The sequence below is a fragment of the Aotus nancymaae genome, unplaced genomic scaffold (assembly GCF_030222135.1).
Source record: "Aotus nancymaae isolate 86718 unplaced genomic scaffold, 86718_ANA_hifiasm-v0.15.2.pri h1tg000158l, whole genome shotgun sequence".
NCBI classification, from domain to species: domain Eukaryota; kingdom Metazoa; phylum Chordata; class Mammalia; order Primates; family Aotidae; genus Aotus; species Aotus nancymaae.
The window spans coordinates 2,233,470-2,252,321 of record NW_026988573.1 but is presented as its reverse complement, the minus strand read 5'-3'; the positions used below and the strand labels follow the sequence as shown (position 1 = coordinate 2,252,321).

At 63.4% G+C, this 18,852-nt stretch overlaps 1 protein-coding gene across 4 annotated transcripts in view; it reads right to left on the bottom strand.

The window, feature by feature from the left end:
* The window catches only part of RXRA (retinoid X receptor alpha), a 117,822-nt gene that overhangs the window by 56,871 nt on the left and 42,099 nt on the right, over positions 1-18,852 (bottom strand). Inside the window, exon 1 of one of the 4 annotated variants that reach the window (XM_021671423.2) lies at positions 5,050-5,445. The exons of the other annotated variants lie outside the window; for them this stretch is intronic. The gene's annotated coding sequence lies outside the window, so the exon portion shown is untranslated. Of the gene's footprint in view, positions 1-5,049; positions 5,446-18,852 lie in introns of those variants that run through there. 4 annotated transcript variants of the gene reach the window in all.

The following is an 18,852-nucleotide window of genomic DNA, read 5'->3' as shown; positions in this document are numbered from 1 at the left end:
ACATCTCATCCCAGCTCAGAGACAGCAACGCCACAGACCAGGGTCTCCCAGAGAGAGCAAGCTGGCTGTTACACAGTCCCCAGCCCACACTCACACAGCCAGCAGGCCTCAGCATCCACCCTGGATCACTGGGATGCGGATTGACTCGTAACCCGAAAGGCCCCTCCCTCGTGCATCTGCACCCCAGCACCCGGGAATCCCACAGACCTACTGCTCCAGCAGTGTGCAGGGCCCGGTGGTGCCCAGTCCCCGGCCTCTGATCTACCTTGCCAGTCCAGCAAAGCCAAGACAGCAGCCAGGGGCTTTCCTGGGGGACAGGCTGCGAGTGCAGGACTCCTGGCCTATCTCTGACCAGCTGCCTGGGCCCACCACAGCCCCCAGCTCTGGTCTCCTCGGCACCCAGCTCCTGGCCCCCAGGAGGCCCAACTGCAGCCCCCACTGCAGCCCCCACTGCCTCCCCAGGCCTCACTCCTCCCAGCCGAGGTGCTGGAGGCCGGAGCTTGAGTCCCAGCCAGAGCCCTCCGAATCCAGTCAAAAGCAAACACACACACACCACCACCCAAACCTCAGCTTCCTTCCTCCCCACACAAGGCCAGCAGCGGGCACAGGCAGGGGCAGCGGCAGGCGGGGAGGTAGACGCCAGCCCGGGCGGCGGGTAACGCTAGCCCCCAGCAGCTACACCTTGGCTCAGCCCACTGCCCCGCCTCCCACATCCTGGCAGGGCGTACGTGCATCTTGGTGGGGATGGGGGGTCCTCATCACAGAGGCCAAAGCGCCCAAGCTTGCCCACCGGCCTCTCCCAAACTCCTGGGTCCAGGGACAGAGGGAGAGGAGGGGACGTGGGGAAGACCCCACGACTGCTACAGGGAGGGGGTATGGCTTCACCTGCCCACAGGTACAGTTTTCACCACCACCTAAACAACTGCATCCAACCTGTCCCGTGGCCCCCACACAGCGAAGGCGCCCAGCAGCCATGACGGAGCACCTGAGATGTGGCACGCCCCTGCTGAGGTCTGGGCTGATTCACAGCGAAGCCCCTTCCAAGCCGTAACCAGGGCCACTGAAGTAGATAGCCCAGAGGCCCCACCCCCAAATCCAGCTGAGAGGCTCTGCCATTCACTTGCCTACCTGCCCGTCAGGTCCCTTAAGGCCAGCCCCACCCTCCCTACCAGAGGGGCCTTGTGGCCATGGAGGAGGGAGAAAGTAGGCACCGTATAGACCTCAGCATCCTGTCCCACCCAGCCCCCGCTATCTCTCGCCAGCCCCTCACCCTGGGCCTGGCCCTTACCACAAGCACGGTCATTCCCTCTGCGTCTTCCTGCCAGGGACACCTCCTCCAGGAAGCCTTCCCTCTGCCACTCAGACAGATCCAGCAGGGTCCAGCCCTAACAGAGCGGCTCCCAGCACTCTGCCCCGGCACTGGCAGTCTCCTGAGGTCTGAGCTCAACTCCTCCGGATGGGGCTCTACCAGCAGGTGAGGCCCACTGCATCCCTGGACCCAGCCCCCAGCCAGGCCAGGCACCCTGGCCACGCACCCCCCATAGCCCTGAGCCTCTTCAAAGCCTCCGCAGCTCCAAGATCTCCCTCCCAGGGACTCCCTCAACTCCCAGCCCATGTCTGTCCTGCCTTAAATCAGCGCCACTGTGGGCTCTGACAGCAGCAGGGGCTCAGAGAAGGCAAACCCCCCGTCCAGATCACAGAGCTGGCAGAGGCCCCACCGGGTTCAGACTCCATCTCTGCCTGACTGGGCCCTGCCCCTCCTGCTCCCTGGGGCCACATTTCCCTGGGTGTAGTGAGGGGAACTCCCGGAACCCTCCACCCTCTCAGCTGCTAGGAGGGGTCCCGGGGCTCTGCTGTCTCTGCTGCAGATGGACAGTGGGGGATCCATCCTGGGTGGGAGCTTCTGTCTGCCTACAGCTCAAAGTTCCTGACCTCAGGATGGGTAGCCGTGGATTCCGGAGGAGGCCTTTCCTGACCGGAGGAGGCCAGACCTGGCTGCCAGGGAGCTGCAAAGGGTGCTCCATGAAGCTCGGGGACCAGCTTCATTCCCTGCCGGCCCAGGAGCTGGGATAACCCACAGCCAGGGGCTGCGGGGCAGTGATGGAAGGGCCGAGGCCTGGCCACAGGGGCAGCACAGAGGGCAGGGACCCCACGGCACTGTCACCAAGCCTTCCCGAGTCCAGTTCCCAGATAAGCCAGCCATCACATCAAGGGCCCCAGGCAGGACCCCACCCCACCCCTGACCCCAGACCAAGCCACGGGCAGGCCAGCCTCAGCACGTCAGCTCGCAGTGCCCCGGCCGCCCCCACTCCTCTCCTGGGATCGGCGTGACTCACGGGGCTGGCTCGCCACCTCCAGCCTGTACCTCGGGCAGCTGCCCTCGACACACACACCTGCCCAGACTTGCCGCTGTGGCAAGACCAACCACGGCAACGGACAGGCTGCAGGGGAGGGGCCAAGACGGTTATGCTCAGGCAGGGGGCACAGAGAAGGCAGCCCCTGCTGGGCAGGAGTCCCTCATCCTGAAACCCCGACAGCCCCAAGGCCTTCCCGCCCTCCAAGGGAAGCAGCCTGGGAGGCCAGAGGGAGTCCTGTCTTCTGTGACAGAGTCTCGGACTCAGAGACCAGCGGCCCCCAGGCTCTGCTGTACTGGAGAGGGCGCTGCAGCTGCCACGCCAGGTCCCAGGGCCACTGCCCCTCCCACACAAGGCCCCGCAGTTGGAGCTGGGGAAGGCTGAGCCCCACTCTTAGGGGTGGCTGGGCCAAGGTCCCTGCAGAACACAGGCATAGAGGGGCTGAGCTGGACCCACAAATCCACCTGGGCTGGGCCGAAGGTCTTCTCATCTGAATACTGGGGCTGTCCTGCTACCTCCCAGGACCACAGCGGGGGGCAGAGAGGGGCTGGGGCAGGAGGGTAAGGCCCTCCAGCTGTCAGGGAGCATGGGAGCATCGTCTAAGCCCTGGAGCAAGCCCCTGATGAGGGAGGGCCACCAAGACCCTGGGCCACGGCCACCAGCAGTGCCTGCCACAGAGGGTCAGCGATGGGCAGCGACTCAGTCCTGGGGATCCTCCTCAATGTCCCGGACACAGACACAGATGCCACGGATGGCCAGGAATGAAGGCAGGCCCTGTCTCAAGGGCCCCAAAAGAGCTGACCACAGGACAGCCAGCCTCCCCTCCCCCCACTGTCACAGAGCCCCCGGCCCTCCTTCAGCCCCACCCCACGCACAGGGCATCTGCATCCTCGGCAACAGCTGCTGCTAATGGGAGAGGTCCGAGCCCCACCCTCAGCGAGCCCAGAGGGATCAGGAAGGGCCCAGGCTAAGCACGGACAAGCAGGTCCAACCAGGAACAGCATAATTCCGGGTCCTGTGCGCAGAGGAGGCGTGGTGGGGAGGAGCTGTGAGGCAGGAGGAGCCGGGTGGGCCCCACAGACTGGGCTGGACCCCAGGAGCTCAGCTGGCAGGCCGGTGACCCAGCAGGAGCTGCATTTGCTGACTAATGGGTGGCAACTGAGGTCCACCCCCACCCACGGGGAGGGAAGGCAAGGGACATGTGTCCCACCCGAGGACAGGAGCAGGTGCTCTCTTCTGGGCACAGGATGAAGCAGGACAATCCGATGTGAGGAAACCAAAGTCACAGCCAAGGATGGCCTGGCTACTCTAGCCCGCCCCGCCAGGCCCCGCTCCACCAGGCCCCGACCCCGCGAGCCTCCAGAGGCCCCCACACCGCCAGGCCCCCGCCCCGCCAGGCCCCGCCCCACCAGGCCCCCATCCCGCGAGCCTCCAGAGGCCCCCACCCCAACAGGCTCCCACCCCGCAAGGCTCCAGAGGATCTGACCCCTCCAGGCTCCTGCCCCCGCCAGGCTCCAGAGGCCGTGCCAGAGGCTGCTCCAGAGGCTGCCTGGACTCTTGCAGACAGTGAGCCCAGCGAGGCTGGGGTGTTCACAGCCCGGGGTCTGCAGGGCAGCCTCCCTCGCCAAACCCCAACTCCAGGCTGCCTTTGGGAGCACCAGATGGCATGCACCACCCAGGAGCTCCCCAGCCAGCCCTCCTGCAACTCTGAGCTGCTGACCCAGCCTAATGGCCACAGTCCTGAGGCTGGTAGGGGCAGGGAGGGCCACCACTCCCATACCTGCGCCAGGCACTGCTCCTTGGGGACAGGTGACAGGGGCCAGAGCCTGTTCTCTTGGCGCCCAGGAGCCTGCCTCTAAGCAAATAACCCAACAACCAACCACATTCGCCTCTAGGTCACGGGACGCCTTAGGGTCAGGCCAGCTCTATTCGGCGTCTGCGTTCTGGATGCAGATGGCCACAGCTCCCTCGGGTGGCAAGGGTTAAACCGCATAGTGGTGAGGACCCCACACACGGGCAGGTGCACACACCTTCAGGTGACGGCAGCAACACTGGGGCCGGCCTGGCTCCCCGATGCCCACCCAGCCGACAGAGAACTTGCCTCTATGCCTACGATGACAGAATCCAGCCGGGAACTCATGCCCAAAGCAACTGGGGTGGCCTGGCACCCTCGGAGCTCGGTGCCTTGCCTGTGCCCTCTGCCCTGGCCCTGCCTAGAACCCTGGGTGGCTGCCAGCTTCCTGCCAAGCTGCCTCCTCGTCCCCGGCCAGATTCATTGTGAAACCTGCCCACCATCCAGGGCAACACCATCTGCCCCCGAGGCCACCACTCCAGGAGACAGCACAAGGGCCAGGCCTGGGGGCGGCCACCGCGGAGCTGCACACCCCCCGCCTCAGCTCAGCCCTTCCGCACACACCTGGATTCTCACAGCCCCTCCAAGGCTGGCAGAGCAGGAGGGCCCCTGCTCAGCACCCCCTCAGCTCACGTAATGTCCCCCCTACTGGCTCTGATGGGGGTAAGGGCGGCGGTGAGATGCCTTCCTGGGGACAGAAGCTGGTCTGCACAGCAGGAGGGTGGGACAGAATCAAAACGCACACAGACGGTGAAAATCAGGCAGAAGCTGGGGGCCAGAATAAAAACATTAAATCTCTGCAAGAGTAGCGTGCTCCTCCCTGACCCCCACATCCAAACCAACCTCCGTTTTCACAAAGGCCAAGAAGACACAGAAGTGCTCCCAGAGAGAGAAGTTGGGAAAGCGATCATCTCCGAGGGTCTCGGGAGCGCTGGCTGCAGGGCACACACGAGACTTCACCCAGCCGTGCAGGAAGGACACGCGTGCTTCCCTGGGCGGTGACGCCAGCTCACGCAGGACTGAGTTCTGAGGAGGTGCCAGCCCCATGGCAGCGTTGGACAGTGGGGCGCCCCTCCCATGCTCCGGGCCACCTGCCCTTGGTCAGGCCGTGACGGGGACAACGCCATCGGCTTCCACGTGGGAGAGCACATGGTGCAGGGAGGGCAGTCAGCTTGCCATCAAGTACCCAACACCCCTGGGGCTGGCCGCGATCAGTCACCCCAACACTGCCAGAGGCCTCCAGAAATGAAAGCGGGGCATGGAGAGGGTGAAGACGGGTGCTCTGAGTTCCCAGCACGGATGCAGCGAGCTTGGGGCTCCATCTCCAAAGGCTGAGCGAGACTGGCCAGGTCCCTACTCCTACTGCCGGCCCCTTGCCGGGCCCTGCCCCTAGACCAGCAGCCACAAGGCTACCAGGAAAACCCAGCTGACAGGTCAGGGACAGTGATGGGCAGGCATGGGGCCAGGACACACAGACGCAGGCCCAGTCAGTGAACACAAAACCCAGAGGTCAGCCTGCCTGGCGCACTGCCCACCACAGGTAAGAAAATGATTCCTGCACCTCCTCAGAGACTCCACGTCCGAGGCATCCATAGGCCAAGCCAGATCCCTGGGGCTGCGCCCCTGGCTGGGCTCAGCCGCGAGGAGCCAGGAGGTCCCTGGCATTCCCATGCTCAGTGCCCAGCTTCCCCCGTGGGCACAGCCAGGGACGGTGCTGCCCTTGCGCTGAGCACCCGAGATGCGCCGGCCAGCACAGGCCTCACTGGTTCTGAGACGCTCCCCGAGCATCACCTTCTATAGACAGAGGACGCAGCAAGGCTCTGACATGCAAAGGTCGCCTGGCCGAGGCCACGCAGCTGGCCAGCTGGCCAATCATGAGCCTTGGGCTGCCTGAGCAGAGTGCCGGGGGCGGGGGGGCGGGAGAGGAAAGAGAAGAGAGGGTGGGAGGGCAGCAGTGGGGGCTGTGGTTGGGCACTGGAGGGACCCCTGCCCCCGCGGGAGGATGGAGACAGCACAGACAGGAACGGTGTGGGCGGGGGACGCAGACACACGTACAGGCCAGAGCACGAGGCACACACAGGCACCCACACACGCCCTGCTGGGCACCGACGCTCTAGAGGCCCACAACCCTGGGCACTGTGAGGTGCGGTGGCCGACACGGGCAGGCGCAGCAGCTGAGGGCGCCCTGCTGGGCCTCCACGAGAAGGCCTGGCCGCACCCGAAGACGGGCCACCGTCTTCCGCCCCAAGCAGCAGGCCTTCGGGAGGGTGCCTTCCTTCCTAAGGAAGATCCCAACCTTGATAGGAAACGCAAATCTGAATTCCACTTTCCTTTTAAAACATTAATAAACAGCAAGGCTTGCCATGATCTGCCAACATGCAGAGAAGGGAGCCCAGCAGGCTGCAGGCCGCAGGCCTGAGAACGGGGGAGGGAGCGGGGAGGGAAGGAGGGCAGCCGGCAGCTTGTTTTCTCTGTGTGGCCTCTGCTGTGGAGTTAGAGAGTGCACGGTGTTCATGGTCTGTTTCAGGGAGTGTTTCACAGAATCTCAGCAACCCCCCAGCCACTGACACAAACTCTCACACGCAACAGAAGCCGGCCCACCCCGCTCCGCACCAGGGAATGGCTGCTTCCAAACCACCCCCGCCCCTGCCCTCTGGGCTGCTCCTCCAGCCCTGAGGGCCCCACACGGGGCAGGGGCTACGGGCCCCCCAGCCCACTTGCTGGGCACCGCAGGCTACCCACTGTCCCTGGCTCTCGTTCCCGGGTGCAAAACTAGACAGCCCACCCAGCGTCATTCCCAGCTCTCCCGCCAGGCCATCATCCACACAGTCTCTGGGCTGACCCTCAGATGAACCAGGGTTTACTCTGGGCCAGGACCTGCCCGGAACCCCTGCCCACTGCCTGGAGCAACCGTCCGCACAACCACCCTCCATGAAGACCGTCCCTCTCCCAGACCCCAGAAGCCACTGCAATTCTAAAGGCAGGAAGGTTTCCCAGGGTGCCCAGCCAGCCGCAGCCGTCGGCACCAGGCCAGGAAGACGGCAGCCAGCCCCCACCTCCCCAGTGCCCGTGCTCTGGCCAGCCTGCTCTCTGCCCACAGCCTTGGGTCGTTCCAGGAACAGGCCAGGCTCTCTCGCCTCTAGCCTTGAACATGCTGTTCCCTGGGCCTGAAACTCCTCCACCTGTTTCCTGGCTCGCTCCAGCCTGGCTCTGTTTTATACAACACCTCCTCCAGAAAGCCTTCCCAGAGTCTCCCAGTTGGGGTGGGGGTCTCATCTCCTCCATACCCGCTCAAGTGCACTCCCTACAGTGCAGGGCACAGCCAGCCCCTCAGCCAGGGTGCCAAGGCTGAGGGCTACTGAGGATAGGGCCATGTCTGGTCCATTGTGACAGCCTGGGCCTGGCCAGTGCCTGGCACACAGCAGGTGCCAAGTACAGACTGATGGGTTGGGGGGACCAGGTCAGCTGCAGGAGTCTCCACCGTCCTTTAAGAACTAGCCAGACAGGCACCAAGTTCCAAGAAGACCAGGCAGTCACATGAGAGACAGCCTACAGTGCTCCTCCAATCACGTTAGACAACCTCTCTGAGCCCCTACAGACCCAGGCGGTCACATGAGGCACTGCGGCGCTGTGCTTCCCCAAGCAGGTTAGACAACAACCTCTCTGAGCCTGTACGGACCCAGGCGGTCACATGAGGCACTGCGGCGCTGTGCTTCCCCAAGCAGGTTAGACAACCTCTCTGAGCCTCTACGGACCCAGGCGGTCACATGAGGCACTGCGGCGCTGTGCTTCCCCAAGCAGGTTAGACAACCTCTCTGAGCCTCTACGGACCCAGGCGGTCACATGAGGCACTGCGGCGCTGTGCCTCCCCAAGGAAGTTAGACAACCTCTCTGAGCCTCTACGGACCCAGGCGGTCACATGAGGCACTGCGGCGCTGTGCTTCCCCAAGCAGGTTAGACAACCTCTCTGAGCCTCTACGGACCCAGGCGGTCACATGAGGCACTGCGGCGCTGTGCCTCCCCAAGCAAGTTAGACAACCTCTCTGAGCCTCTACGGACCCAGGCAGTCACATGCACATGAGGCACTGCGGCGCTGTGCCTCCCCAAGCAAGTTAGACGACCTCTCTGAGCCTCTACGGACCCAGGCAGTCACATGAGGCACTGCGGCGCTGTGCCTCCCCAAGCAAGTTAGACAACCTCTCTGAGCCTCTACAGACCCAGGCAGTCACATGCACATGAGGCACTGCGGCGCTGTGCCTCCCCAAGCAAGTTAGACAACCTCTCTGAGCCTCTACGGACCCAGGTGGTCACATGAGGCACTGCGGCGCTGTGCCTCCCCAAGCAAGTTAGACAACCTCTCTGAGCCTCTATCTCATGTTCTGCAGAGATGAAACTGAAGGAAGTTGCCGGGAGGCAAAAGGTCTAAGTGTCCCCACCCACTTGCTGCATCTCCCCAGGCAGCCACTGGCCTGGCCACTCTCTGGGCAAACAGAGGGAAGAGCATTTCCTCGGAGCTAAACACATGGAGGATGTGGGGGTGGGTCTGGGAGGAAGACTGGAGGCTGTCCCGGGGGCCTCCCTCGAGGCAGAGCCTGTGGAAGGAGTGGGCCTGGGCGGAGGACCAGCGACCAGCACAGCCCACACCAGGAGGACGGGCTGGGATTCACCCCTCACCCCTCAGGAGAGCCGGGGGCCAGAGCCACCCTCAGGCCGGGCACCGCCCACACTGGGGAAGTGGGAGTGACCCCGAGGCTGGCCTGTCCTCCTCCATCCCATAGGACGTGAGTGCCAAGCACCGCCCAGGCTCAAGCTCCACTGGGCACAGCGGCCGCCACCAATGGACCTGGGTTTGAGTCCTGGCTGCAGCGCCCACCGCTGGGCAGGGCCTTGGGCATCTGACTCAAGCTCGCTGAGGAGCCTAAATGTCCTTGTCCTCAGAAAGGGGATGGTGCCCGCGCCATTAGCTCCTGGAAGCCGTGAGGACTAACACCACGATGGCCGCCTGGACAGCCACCTTCATGCACCACTCACAGAGCACTTGACCATCAGACGGCCACTTTCCCCGTCGGACCCTGGGCCAGGAACAGGCAGAGAAAATCCAGTCTGGGGGACCGGGTGAGGTGGCACACCCCCGAAGTATCCATTACTGGAGACGTCAGGCGGGAGGATCACTTGAGCCCAGAAATGCAACTCTAGCCTGGGCAACACAGCAAGACACTGTCTCTAATTTTTAAAACATTGATTAAATTAAATCAGGAAACAAAGGTGGGCCCTGCCCGGGGCACCCAGTCCAGAGTCAGACAGACAGCCTTTTCCAGGAGCCCAGTGGCCATCTGGTGGTAATGCAGCAAGCGGGGGAGACATCAAAGAGGGCTTCCTGGGGGAGGGCCACTCACCTCCCTCCAGCTACAACCCAGTAGGTTCTGACATCCCCCCACCCCATGCCAACCCCTGGCCTCTCCGTGCACAGCAGGGGGATGGGACAGACCTGCACACGTGTCTACCATGAGGGTGGTCTCCCCAGCACAGGCCCAGGGAGGGTGACAGACGATGGGGACCCCTGGCACCAGAAGACGGGAAGAGCTGGGTTCAAGGCCAGCCCCACCACCTCCTGGCCAAGGACCGCAGCACACGATGCTGCCTCTCTGGGCCGCAATGTTCTCATCTGGAAAATGGGCCAACAGCCTGGGAATGGCCCAGCCTCCATGCAGGGCTGTAGACCACACTAGAAGGGCAGAGCGCAGGGCCCCACACACGGCAGGCATGCAGCTGCTGAAGACAGTCCCTGAAGGCAGCAGGTGCCCACACCTGAGCACACCTCGGGGGCTGTGCCCTTCATGTTACTGCCATTTCTAGCCCGGGTAGCGACGCAGAGGCTGCTCTCAGGGACCCGCATCCTTCATCCCACCCTCGCCCCAGATACCTCCGCCTTACCGGAAAGCATGGCTCCCGACCACCTCGGCTCTGTGGCCGCCTAGCTGTGTGGCCCAGCCCAGCTCCTCACCCTCTCTGGGCGCTCACTTCCTCATCCATAACGGACTGGTCTCCAGGGCCCCTCCCCTGCTGACGAGCCCCAGGCAGACGCCACAGCCTGGGCCAGGCTTGGCCACAGGCTCCTGGAGTGCCACGCCTCACCGGCAGGAAGAGGGTCTGGCCTACAGCAGGTCCCCGACCCAGAAGGCGGTCTCAGCCCCTCTCCTGCTGCCCCTTCACTAGAGAGCCAGATTCCAGACCTCGAGCAGTTGCGTGCCCAGGCCAGACCAGAGAGCCTGAGCTACCGCCTGGGGTCACACAGCCTACAAGGGCAGAGCCAGGACTCACCTGTGCCACAGGAGCACATGCTCTGCCAGGCCCTCTGCTGCCACCCTCTGAGGTGATAAGAGTCCTGGAGAGAGCAAAGCCTCCCAGTCCAGCACCTGGACACAGTCTCCCTGCCCGCTGTGGGCCCCCAGGTGGGTCGGTGGGCCTCTCTGAGCCTCTGCCTCCTCCTCTAAACCAAGCCTAAGAACACCCACCCCATAAGGTAACAGGGAGGTCTCTGTGATACCCTCTAAGCCGACGGCCTGGAACCCAGTGACAACCAGTGAATTCTGCAGTGAGCCCAAGCACTGTCCTCACAGGGCAGTCCAGGGCCAGGTCTCCTCCAGCCAAAGGAAGAGGGGCACTCGCTTGAGGCCCCCACTCCACACCATCTCCCACACTTGGCCCAGGAGGGGCCACAGGCCCGCACCGCAGCCCCAAGCGGCAAAGCCAGCGTCCAGGCGGCCCTCAGTTGGGGCCCTGGCCACGGCCCTCCACCTCCCCAGTGCGTGCAGACGTCCTGCCGCACTGCCGGGCACCCTTGGCCTACCTGGCCCTCCATCTCCCTCCCCACGCCCTTCTGCCTCTGCCAGCGCCACCGAGACGGGATGGACTGGCTTCAAACCCCTCCCCACATCTCAGTTTCTCCTCCATGAAACGAGGAAGTCACAAGGATCCCGTGGGCCCTGACGAATGTCACCCTGCCTTGACATCACCCCCTCGAGGTGGCCTCTCCTCCCCTCCCCAGGGAGGGAAGTAGGGCCCAAGCACCCCACCAGGGAGGCCCCGGCTGGGCCTGGCACCCAGTCCTGCACCAGGCTGGCAGGATGTTAGGAAATGCGCAGGCACTTATTTCAACACCGCTGGCCGTGTCACAGACGGGTTTCAACACGCAGTGGTGCCATCTTGGCCCAGCCGCCTGCCACACTGCACAGGGTAGACGGGCCCAGCCGGGCACTCACGCACCGTGGCTGCCCTGCGGCCCACCTCACGTGATGACCCTCGTCCTCGAGATAGGCAGACACAAGGGGGGACCACTTCGAGGAAGCACACGTCACCCCTAGGCCAGTTCTCCACACCCCAGGGCCAGGCCTCGGGCCCAGTGAACCGGAGGCGCTGGCCCCAGTGCCACAGCCATGAAATGGGCCGAGAGTTCTCTGCCAGCTTGCTAGGGGCGAGGCCTAGGGGAGGTGCCCCCGGAAGCCTGGCCCCCATCAGCATTTGGGAGAAGCTCAGCCCAGCTGGCCCTCGCTGGACACACAGCAACCCCGCCAAGCCCGCACCGTCCTGGGCGCACAGCCAGGGCTGCCCAGGCCCGGGTGCAGCCAGCAGGCCTTGCCTGGATGTGAAGCAGAAACGTCAGGGGGGCCAGAGAGAGTGGTGGCTGCCCAAGAGCACAATGGCTCTAGACGAGAGCCCACACTGGCCCTGGAGCCCTCACAGTGAAGGACACAGAGGCCCGGGAGGTCAGGGGACTTTTCCAAGGCCACATATTAGACGAGACAGGCAGCAAGGACCCCACTCGGTGCGGAGCCCCAGCAGCCCCCACTGGGCCAGTGGGAGGGAAGACTTCTGTAACTGGGTGGGAACGTGACGGAGAATGCAAACCCCTTGCCACAGCACTGAGTGTGTCCCCAAGCGAGGGTGGCCACCTGCCGGCCCAGGCCCCCACACTGCCTTCAGCACTCAGCCCTCAAGTGAGGCTCCTGCCACTCCCTCAGGTGGGACCTCATGGAGGAGGGGGCACTGCACTCTCTGCTGACCGCCCACCTTCCACCACGGCCCCTCAGCAGCTGCCCGCTAGGCTAGCCCCCCTTCTCTTGGCAGCGTTCTCTCCTGGAGCAAGGGCACTCATTGAGTCCACGCTGCCTCCAAACCCAGACCTTCTGTGGGCTGAGCTCAGCTGTGCACAAGGCCCACTGGGTCCCACCACACCTGGGCTCCCGGGGTAAGCGCTTCTGCCCAGATCTCCCTGGCCACAGCCTGCAGCCCAGGGCCCAGCCGGCACACAGGGACGGCTTGCAGGTGGCGAGGGGACGACCAGGGAGGTCACGTAGCAGTCAGCGCTCTGAAACCCTGAAAGGCCCTGGTATGGCTGGGCTGCCCCAATAAAACTATATTGGGGGGGGTCACCATGAGCCCTTCATCTACCAGGCAAAGGCCTGTGTCACGCAGAGGTGATGCTCCACAGGGAGAGAGAAAACACCAGTACACAAAGAAGAGAGGAATTTGGGGTCCCGAGGCGAGGGGCCCAGTCTGGACACAGGGACCAGGAGGCCTTGGAGCCAGCCAGGCAGGGAGGCCCAACATGCTCCCAGCAGTGGGCACAGCGAGGGCAGAAAGCCCTGCCAAGCTCACTGCAGCGCTGCCTAAGGTCACACTGCCAAGCAGCAATGGAGCCAGGGCTCAAACCCAGAGGCTGTGCCCCCCACGGCCCAGGCGATGGACACCACCCCACAGGGCCCCGGGGCTCCTCAGACGCACAGCCACGGGACACAGTTGTCCTTCCAACCCAACATCAGAACACCAAGGACCAGACCCCAGCTGGGGCCCAGGGAGTCAGGCAGTGGGCCCCCCGTTCCCACCTGTCTGGGAGCCCCCAGCACCCCACTGTGACTTCTAATCCAGCAAGAAGATCCTGAAACCCCACAGGGAAACCAGCTGTGCTTTTCTGGTGCACCCAGGCTCTGAGCACAGCCTGCTCACCCCACCAGGCGGAGGCAGAGTCCACTGCCAGCTCCCACGTGTGGACACAGTACACACGCTGGGCTCACGCACCGCCACACACGGGGCTGTGTGAAAATGGCATTCATACAGCTTTAGGTTAAAGTGAGCCTGGAACTAGGAGGAGGGAACCTCCCAATTCAGCTTCTCCTCCCACGCCTCTGCCTCCGCACGTGAGGCTGTGGGGAGGGTGCACCGAGGCAGCTCTGGGACAGGATCCCCGAGAGCCTGAACATACCCAGGCCTGCCCGAGGCCACGGAGCAGGTCATACCTCGAACCCAGGTCCACGGCTCCCAAGCCCACGGGGAGCAGGCCCTGGGTAGGGCTGAGGGGACACAAAGGTGGGGGTGTGGAGAGCTCACAAGGACCGGGTGACAGCATCCAAGAGGCACCCAGAGGTGCAACAGCTGCAATCTGAAACACACACACACAACCCCCGCACTCACACACAGAACTTCCACACACACACACACAACCACCACACACACACGACCCCTGAACTCACACACACAACTTCCACACACACACAACCCCCGCACACACACACAACTTCCACACACACAACCCCCGCACTCACACACAACTCCCATACTTACACACACAACCTCCACACACACACACCCCTGAACTCACACACACAACCTCCACACACAACCCCCACACTCACACACAACTCCCATACACACACAACTTCCACACACACACAACCCCTGAACTCACACACAACCTCCACACACACACAACCCCCGCATTCACACACACAACCCCTGAACTCACACACACAACCTCCACACACACAACCCCCGCACTCACACACAACTCCCATACTCACACACACTTCCACACACACACCCCTGAACTCACACACACAACCCCCACACTCACACAACCCCCGCACTCACAACCCCCACACACACACGTCCCATACTCACACACAACCTACACACACACACACAACCCCTGAACTCACACACACAACCTCCAAACTCACACAACCCCCACTCACACACATTAACCCCGAACTCACACACACAACCCCCGCACTCACACACAACTCCCATACTCACACACACTTCCACACACACAACCTCCACACACACAACCCCCACTCACACACATTAACCCCGAACTCACACACACAACTCCCACACTCACACACAACTCCCATACACACACAACTTCCACACACACCCCTGAACACACAACTTCCACACACAAACACCCCTGAACTCACAACCTCCACACTCACACAACCCCCACTCACACACATTAACCCCCGAACTCACACACACAACCCTCGCACTCACAACCCCACACACACAACCCCTGAACTCACACAACCTCCACACTCACACAACCCCCACTCACACATATTAACCCCAAACTCACACACACGACCCTCGCACTCACGCAACCCCACACACACAACCCCTGAACTCACACAACCTCCACACTCACACAACCCCCACTCACACACATTAACCCCAAACTCACACACACAACCCTCACACTCACGCAACCCCACACACACAAACCCCTGAACTCACAAAACCTCCACACACAACCCTTGCACTCACACACAACCCCACTCACACAAACCCCATACTCACAACCCCCACACACAAACATAATACCCACTCACACAACCCCTGCACTCACACACAACCCCCATACTCATGCATACACAACCACAGTCACACACAACCCCCACACTCACACATAACCCCACTCACACACACAAGTTCCGCACTCACTCATACACAACCCCCGAACACACACAATCCCTACACTCAGTCACACTCACAAATATGCATACATACAGTAAGCACATTTACCCATATGCACACAATCACACACACATCCACACAAGCATGAAGTCACACACATCCACACACATTCACATATACTCACACATCCTCAGTCACACACACATTCACATACATGCACAATCATACAGCCATCTACAGTCACACATACCTATACTCACAGAATACACACAGTCTCACACATACATACACCCATGCACACACCCCCTCACAGAACGGCACACCTGACTTTTTACTCAAAGCCAGCCAGCTCTCCGGAGCCTTCTGCCACCTGAGCCTCTCATCCTGCAGGCTCATCTCCAGGACACCAGAGGGTGAGAAAGCACCGGTGGCCCCCATGGCAGGGGCTGTGCCCAGGAGAGTGGGCAGCAAGGGCAGAGAGAGCAGCTGCCCTTCTTCCCAAGGGGGCTTCAAGCCCACTGGATGGAACAGCACCTCGCAGGCACCTGCCCACGCCCGTCCAGGCCAGCTGACCGTCAGCTGAGCTTGGGGGACACAGGGCACTGGGGTAGCCAGAGCCAGGCACTGACCATTCATCCATCGGCGAGCAGCCTGGCCTCCCTCCCCCGCAGAGGGTTCTCCAGGAACACAGGTGCATGGCAGAGAGTCCCAAGAGGGGCCAAGGAGACCCCAGCCCCAGGCCCGCTGCCGCAGGCTCCCGGCCCTGCAGGCTGGTACCTCCAGAGCGCAGAGCATGTGCCAGCTGTGTTGTTTAATAACAAATTACTCCGAGCAGGCGGGGAGCGGCTTATCAGCCGAGCATCTCCGGCAAGGCCGATACCATCAGCTGCTGTCAGGCGGCTCTGGGAACTATTAGCTTAATTAGCAGTTCCTGCAGGGTCAGCACAAAACTGCTGGCTGAGCCAGGGCCCAGGAACCAGTTTCGGCTGCCAGAGACAGGCTGGGTAGGCCCTCAGGTGTGGGAGGGGAACCCCGAGGACCCAGAAGGCGCCACAAGACAGCCGGCACCCCCACCTGAGGGGGAGTTGCAGGCGCTAACGAGGCTCTGTGCCCCTTGGGGACCCTGCTGCCCCACACACCCCCTGCCCAGGCAGGCAAGTCAAGGCCCCCACGAAGGGAAGCTGCCCCACTCTCCCCAGCCAGCCAGGGCCACCGCACTGCACCGACATCTTGGCGGAGGGGCCACGAGCCAAGGGCTCACGTCCTGGATGTTCACATCCAGGCACCAGCTCCTCAACCACTGAGCCTCGGTTTCCCCATCTGTAAAGTGGGATGGCCAAGGTAAGGGCACACGGCAGCCCCTGGCACGTCGCCCCTGCGTGTGGGATGCAGGAGGAACCCGAGGGAGACTCAGTGTCCCTCTCTTCCCACAGAGAGCGGAGCGGCGGGCTCCGGGGACAAGGCTGGGGCTCCCTGGACACAGTCGCCTCCCTCCCCCACCCCCCGAAGGCTCAGTCCCCACCCAGCACAGCACCCAGACTGCTCTGAAGATCGAGGGAAATCACTAACTCGGGACCAGGCAGACCCACGGGGGTGGCAGGCGAGGGAGTGGCCAGCAGGGTCAGGTGGGGTCAGGCAGGGTCAGACGGGGCACTGCAGCGGCTCCAGTGGGCACGGGGCTTCCTTCTGGGTTGGTGGAAATGCTCCCTAATTGTAAAGCTGGCTGTGGTGGTGGCTGTGAGACTGCGTGGATGAAAATCCAGTGAACTGCACACCTCAAAAAGGTGACCCGTATCTCAACCAATTAAGCAATGGATCAACCAATTAAGCAATGGAATAAGCGTGGTGCTGGCCGAAGGCTGAGAGTGGCACCGAGGGCAGGGGTCGGGACATACAGGCCCGGGAACCACCATCCCCTCCTCCCAGCAGGAGCCGAAGGGACAGGTCCTGACTCAGCCTGCTCGGCGCCTTCCCACCACGTTCCGACTGGGAGGTGTGGCCCACTCCTGCGTCTCTGCTCACATGAACCCTTGTCCCCAAGCATCTGTGGCCTTAGGGTGGCCTACGTGTAGCGGGGCAGGGGGGTCCACACTTCCTTTTCGGTGGAGAGCCGACAGCCTTTCTGACAAACCCTGTCTTCCTCAGGTTCAGCTTCTGTGGCAGGAAGACCAGGCTGGCGGGAGGTGCCTTCTCGGGCCCCACCTGGCTCCTCAGGAGAAGGCCGAGGCCCACAGGTGGAGGGGCCCTTCCTCCCTGCCCAGTCCTGGCTGGCCCTGCAGTGCTGTCCCCAGGCCAGCCTAGTCCAGCTCCTGGAGGACCTGGAGGCCTAGGGCAGGAGGTGGCTGCTGGGGCAGGGGGCCTTCCATTCCCGCCGTGGCCCGCCGTGGCCAGGCCACTCTGCCACCAACACCGCAGTGTAATGAGTTGCAGATGTGGCGGTGGAAGAGCCCGGAGCAGCCCCGCCCTGCAGAGGAAGCTGGGACCGGTCTGGGATCACGTGCAGTTCTGGAGCCCGTGCCAAGGCCGGCTGGACCTGGTGGGGGCAGGCGTGGGGGGATGGGCAGAGTAAGAGGCCGTGCTACTCCTCCTGGGCACCCATGGGAGACCACCCAGCGGGCACCTGTGTTGACGACACCCTCCCTGGCCCCATGCACAGCCCAGAACATGCCACACAGAGCCCCAGAGGCTCTGCCACCTCCCACTGGGACCCTGGGCCTCTGAGCCTCAGCTTCTCATCTGTACCCAGGGCCAGCACCGCTCCCAGCTTATTGAGGAACAAGAAGTGCTGAGGAAATGCCAAGCGCCACCTCCCAAAAAGGACAGGGTGGAGGCAGCCGCCAGACGGTGTCCCACCATCCCCAGGGCTCCTGCAAACACAGGCAGCTTAGCCGGACCCCCACCCACACGCAGCCACAACCGTGCTAAGCATATGTGAGCACCTCCCCCATGGCCAACCCCAGCCCGGGACCCTTCCCCAAGGCAGGCCTGAGCCTGGCAGCAGGAACGTGGGGGTGGGCAAGCCACCAGAGGGGGTCGAGGGTCCTCCTGGCCCGGCCCTCCCTTCCCCTGCGGCACCTCATCTGAGACTCTGCTGGGCCCCTCAGGGCTACATCTGGCCAGGAGTTTACAGCCCAGTCCCAGGCCTGCTGAGGGACAGCCCAGGACCCCAGGGAAGCCACAGACGCCGCTCGACAGGCAGGCAGGCCCACCCCCCACCCCACAACCCCCGGGCCCCAGTGCAGCCCCAGCCTGGCCCACACGGCAATGGCCAAGGCCAAAGATGAGGCGGGGGCGGGGGTGTGGGTGGGGGTGTGGGTTAGGCGTGTGGGGTGGGGGTGTGGGGTGGGGGTGAGGGTGTGGGTGGAGGTGTGGGGTGGGGGTGTGGGGTGGGGGTGTGGGGTGGGGGTGTGGGGTGGGGGTGGGGGTGTGGGGTGGGGGTGTGGGGTGGGGGTGTGGGTGTGGGGTGGGGGTGTGGGGTGGGGGTGTGGGGTGGGGGTGAGGGTGTGGGTGGGGGTGTGGGGTGGGGGTGTGGGGTGGGGGTGTGGGGTGGGGGTGTGGGTGTGGGGTGGGGGTGTGGGGTGGGGGTGTGGGGTGGGGGTGGGGGTGTGGGTGGGGGTGTGGGGTGGGGGTGTGGGTGGGGGTGTGGATGGGGGTGTGGAGTGAGGGTGTGGGTGTGGGTGTGGGGTGGAGGTGTGGGGTGGGGGTGTGGCGTGGGGGTGAGGGTGTGGGTGGGGGTATGGGTTGGGGGTGTGGGTGTGGGGTGGGGGTGTGGGGTGGGGGTGAGGGTGTGGGTGTGGGTGGGGGTGGGGGGTGGGGGTGTGGGTGTGGGGTGGAGGTGTGGGGTGGGGGTGTGGGGTGGGGGTGAGGGTGAGGGTGGGGGTGGGGGGTGGGGGT